The sequence below is a fragment of the Quercus robur genome, chromosome 4 (genome assembly GCF_932294415.1).
Source record: "Quercus robur chromosome 4, dhQueRobu3.1, whole genome shotgun sequence".
NCBI lineage: Eukaryota > Viridiplantae > Streptophyta > Magnoliopsida > Fagales > Fagaceae > Quercus > Quercus robur.
Window position 1 is genome coordinate 85,962,802 of NC_065537.1, and position 5,834 is coordinate 85,968,635.

The following is a 5,834-nucleotide window of genomic DNA, read 5'->3' on the forward strand; positions in this document are numbered from 1 at the left end:
CTACAGTGCAATTTTGGTGAGTCCCTCTATTTTGTCTTTTTGTGAAGCCAAAACTGTTCGTTTGGCTGAAATGTGAAAACCAAATAAAAAAAGAAAAGAAAAAGAAGGCAGAGATAGAGGGCGAGAGGGCTAGAGAGTTTTGGAATCTGGAACTCTCTCTGCCTCTCAACCTTTATTTTTCTCTCTTTCTTAATGTCTAGAGATTTTTTGGAACGAGAGAGCAAGCCATGGTTGCCAATGGCTTTTTTTGGATGTCTATGGTGGTATATTGACTAATCTGTATAGAGCAAAGGGGGATGGGTAGATCGGAGTGAGGGAAGGCTTTGAGTTGAAAGGTATGATCTTTTGCTTTCTTCCTTTTTGCTTCTATATAATTTGCTTTTATTTCTTTCTTTCTTTCTTTCTTTCTTCCAGATTTTTGATATGTGTTATGGGTAGGTGTGGAAAGGACCCTCCCAAGACTTCTCATACCCTCTTCCGTCCCTTCCAAGATCACAGCCAAGCATATGAAGGTTGAGAGAAGGAGTCTGTAAGGTAGAGATTGAAAACTGTGGGCCGCCTCCACTGTCAGCATGGCCGTTCACCACCGTTAAACCGTTGGAATTCAGTTTAGAATTGGTTCTTTTGTTTTTTAATTTTTATTTTTTGGTATTTGGGTTATATTGGGTTTTGCCTAAAGAAATTGGATTAGAATTGTTTTTGTTTTTGTCTATTTGGGTTGCATTTGTTTTGGGTATCTGTTTAAACTCAACATGCATGCCTTTTTATTTATTTATTTATTTATTTTTAAATTGGTATTTATTTCATTCCTTCTTCCTATGTTTTTGTTTCTAATGTTCTCTTTGTTCGTTTTTGTCAAGTTATTTGAGTGCTTTTTTATTAAAAAATTAAAATAAAATTTAATTTTTTCCTTGCAGTTGCGATACATAGGCTTCAACGTTCACAGATTATAGCGATTGAGTCATTGCATTAGAACGTGTAAGGTTGAATTTAATCAACCATGTGTTGGCTTTTATTCCGTGACAAATTTGCTTGTAATACAGCACTTAGAAACCTTGTATTTAGGTGGGAATCATGTAAGGGTAGTATGTGAGAAAGTGTGAAGAAATGCTCAAGACTGTGCAGTGAAGCAAGGACTCGCGGCTTGATCTCGCGGGAGGCTTGCGGCTTGCAAGCTGTCAAAAGTTGCACACACACAGAGCATGCAGGGGAGCTAAACAGTCATGCTACCTGGAGCACTACAAGACAAAAATCCAGACTGGCCATTAAGTTAGCTCGCGGCTTGAACTCGTGACTCTGTCAAGTTGCGAGGTCAAGTCGCTAGCCAGCCCTGTTTTTGGAAAAACTGACTCTTCGCATTCCATTCTCACACCAGTATAAATACCCCTCATTCCCACAAAATATGTGTGGCTATTCAGAAAGAAAAACTCTAAGAGAGGTTTCTTCAAAACACCCACCTAATTAGAGAGAGCTACTCATTCTTAGAGAGAAATCTTTGTAGTCTCTTCTCATTCCCTCTCTCATTGACAGTTTTTAGACCCCTTAAACAATTGATTAACCCTAGTTAATTAGCCAAGTTGTTACTTAGTCAGATTAACAAATCTAGGTTATCACAATAATAAAGATCAAATCATGCAAAGCAGCGGAAAATAAATAACACACGATATGATCACCCAGGAAACCAAACCGGTAAAAACCTGGGGAGAATTTGACCTAGCTATCCTCAAGGTAAACTTGAATCCACTATCAGAAAGAATCGAAATTCATACAAAAGGACTTACAAGTACCCCCGCTCGACTTCCTAATGCTACCAACCAGTAGAACTTACTGACACGACCACATGCAAGCTCCGAATCCACGGACTCCTTCTTTCTTTGGATTCCACCAGCTACAAGCACCCCCGCTTGTGTATTCTTTAAGCTTTAATGGCAGCAACTGTTTTGATCATCAAGGTTTAGAGAATATCTCTTCCTTGAAAACCCTAAGTTTGTGTAAAGGAAAGCTCCTCTAGATCTCACAAGAGATTTACACAAACCGCAATATGAGCAACACTAAAACGTGGCTAGGGTTTGCCTTTTATACTTAGGACAAATAAGAAACCCTAAAAACGTTTTAAACACATAGGGCTGAGTTGGACGAATCTGCAGAAAAGCAATCTGCCCGACGTTCGATCGGTCGAGCCTAAGCTTCGATCGATCGAGCCAGGCCGAAAGCCATACTACTTTCTGCTTTCCACTCGATTCCAACTTTACATTGACATACAACTTTGAGCTAGCTTTAAACACTTCTAAACACATTGTTTTGATCATGGCTTGCCAACATTACACATTAGAGTTCTAAAATACATAAAGTCCTAAACTTTAGAACCTAACAAACTCCCCTTTTGGCAATCCGTACACAACTTAAAAGCTCAAAGTTTACAACATGAAAAAACCCTTTACAAAATAATGCCCATAAACAAAAATTCAATCCTAACTATTATCCATCAGTTGCAAGTTTAGACAGAAACTCAATTGAATCAACCTATATATTTCTTGAAACACTAAACAAAATGCATAACCGCATGTGTGGAAATAATACAAGTAAACTAAGTAACTTCTTGAATTCAAACAACACACAAATAAAGACATATATCAATGAATAACTCATGAATATAAATCAATAAGCAGTTTGAAACAAGAAACAAATAAAGTACTAACAAAAAACATAAAACTCCCCCTAACATGAATATCTATCAAAAACAAGGAAAGAGCTAAAAAAGTTAAGTACACAGTGAAGCACCTAGATACAATCTAAAAACTCCACAAGCTCCAACCAAAAACAAAAATCTCCCCCTGAAAGCAAACTCCACAAGTACTCCCCCTTTTTGTGACGGAATGCCAAAGGGCACACAAGAAATCCATCATCAAAAGGGAGGTGGTCCAAACTGCGCCAACTTCGCACGCAAAGCACGGATCTCATCAAGCACGTCCACCAAAATCTGTCCTTGAGCTGCCTGAACGGTCAAGAGATGATCCAACATGCGACGAATGTCTGAATCATCCGTAGCAGTCGGTGGAGGAACAACAGCATCAGCAGTACCTGAAGGCTCAGCAGCATCTGTACCTATAAAAGAGGGAGGAGGGGGAACACTACTAGACAACGCACCTCTAGGACGAGAAGGAGGACCCTTCAACTGAGCAGCCCTCTGACGAAGAAAGGTGGCACCTATAGGAGCTATCACATGAATAGGCTCACCTGAAGAAAAACCATCTAAACCCAAATAGAGTAGAATCCTATGAATGAAAATAGGATGAATCAGCACATGCCCTACGGCAGAACTCCTATGAACCTCGTTCAAAGAACGAAGGAACAAGTGAGGAAAATTGATAGACGCTCCAGAAGCTAAGGCATACAAAAACACACATCGCTCTAAAGGGATGGTGTGGAAGTGAGAGATAGGCCACACTGAATGACACGCAATCCTAAAAAGGAGATAAGCAGTCTCGGTAAGCTCAGCGGACGTGATCCGAGGATCAGAACCCCACTGGATAGATGACCCAGTGATGTAAGACATGACTACATCTAAAGAGGGTGACTCCTCATAGGGATAGATAGCATCCCGAACTACCGGCACCCCTAGAGCATCAGCCACCACCCGAGGGGTAATGGTGAACTCTACATCTCGTATCCAACTCCTAACAAGGGTGTTGGAATCATAGATGTGGCAAGAGAGATTCACATAGAACTCTCTAATCAGGGCGGTCGGAGGTGGATGATCTATCTGTACGAGAGGCAACCAACTCCTAGACTCAAAGTTAGCCCTAATGGCCGGATCAAGCGCATCTAACACAACAGCTCGCTCAGACCAGATCTTACGCCTACAGATCAAGGTGTCATAGGCTTCTCTACACTTATCATTCTTAAACAGCTCTACTCTAGGTGGAGACTCAGAGAAAGTGGAAGTGGTCCTATTAGCTCTAGTTTTCCTAGGCATGGTGCTAAGAGAAGGATCAAAACACAGAGCGAAAGAACAAAAACCACAAAACAGAAACCAAGGGCAGACTGCAAGTTATCACAAAAAACAAAACAAATCAAAACCTATATGATGCATGAACAAGTTAAAATGTCATGATGCATGTGCTAATGCAGTGAATTGAGTCAAAAAGATTCAAATTATAAAAATGGCTTGCACATAAAGGTTTTTAACACAAAAACCCCAAATTAAAGAAACCACTTGATCAATTTTTAAAAAAAATTGACGAATTGATCATTGCACATGATAGAATAACAATAATAATGACCAATTACATCAATTGGAGAAGCCAATTTCATCAATTTAGACCTAATTTGACAAAATCCCTAATTCGGATCAAATTCAAAACCCTAGAATTTTCAATTTTTCAAAAACCACCAAATTGATCAAATTAAATCATAGGGAACATTAATATAACATCATGGCATAAAAACCCATTGATCAATTACACAAGAATTGGCTTGAATCATCAAAAACCCCAATAATTTTGAAAGTGCCGAAAATAGTCATGACAATGCATGAAATCAAGAAATAAACTTGAAAAAGATGGGCAAAAGGATCTTACCGGCTTCCAAAGACAAAAACACAGCAAGAATCTTGAAGGAAAATGACAAAAATTGATGGTGGAGCCAAGTGCCAACGCGGAGAGAGAGAGGAACTTTGAAAAAGTTTGAATAGTGACTTTGAAAAAGTCCTATTCTGCCTTTTCTAAAAACCAGAAACCCGAGTTTCGATCGGTCGAAAATCAGCCTCGACCGGTCGAAACAGACAGAGGCTCCCTCTCTTAAAAAAATTAAAATTTTAAAATTTCGATCGGTCGAAAAACAGGATGGACCGATCGAATCAGGCAGAGGCTTACCAAATTTTCTGAAAAAAAAAAACCCAATTTTTGAAAAACAAAAAGATTTGACTCAAAGCATTAAAATTTAAGACCAAAAATGCATGAGTATGAGATGATATGTTTTTCCAAACAAGATTTTTAAACCCAATATCCCCAAAAACAAAATTTTGCATTCTCCACAAATTTTTAAGCAACAAATTTAGTTTGCACATAATTCATAGTGATTGCAAAAACTTGGTTGGTCAGACCATAAACACACACAATAACATGTACAATGTTTAGCAACGAGTAACTCGTGTAGTGTGTGCGACTAGCAAAGACATGAGAAACATGTGAGATGATATGTGAATAGCAATTAATCACAAAGTCTACAAAATTCATCACAAAGAATTTTAAAAGAGACTATCACCTAAAGAGTTACATCATATAACTCCCACATCTCCTAGATCATAAGCTTGCAATCATGTAAGTTTCTTGTATTTATGCCTCATAATATACATTCCAATTTTTAAGTTTATTGTGAGTTTGGCTTCAAGCCTAATAGTACACGCCAATTAGATTTTAAGAATTAAGCACTTTAACCGAGGCTTCACCTTATGTTCTTTTTGTGCATGTGCTACACTTTCTCGAGCACAAAATCTTATGATATGCACTAAGGTATTCATGATTGGCTAGTGAACAGTGGTGAGATGGTTATTTATGCCTTTCTCTAAAAGTTCAAGTCCAACATTTAAAAACATGTGACTTCAAGATTAAGACATAGTAATCAAAAAACCATACACATCTTTCCCACACAACATGCACTACAAATCTTCAACTAGTAGAGTGCAATAAATAAGCTCATCAAAGCTAAACAAGGTACAAACAACATGTTATGTGAAAATATTTTGACCAACCTTGTTCTCAAAAACCAAGAAGAATAGTGCAAAAACAAAATGTGCTTCGTTTTCCCTTTTTTTTTTTTTTTTTTTTTAATAC

At 38.1% G+C, this 5,834-nt stretch overlaps 1 long non-coding RNA gene across 1 annotated transcript; it reads left to right on the forward strand.

The window, feature by feature from the left end:
* The first annotated feature begins 215 nt into the window (after positions 1-215).
* LOC126724175 (uncharacterized) lies at positions 216-977 on the forward strand. The gene is made up of 3 exons (XR_007654664.1): positions 216-335; positions 439-534; positions 918-977. It is a non-coding gene; the product is annotated as an uncharacterized LOC126724175 (long non-coding RNA).
* Positions 978-5,834: the final 4,857 nt, after the last annotated feature.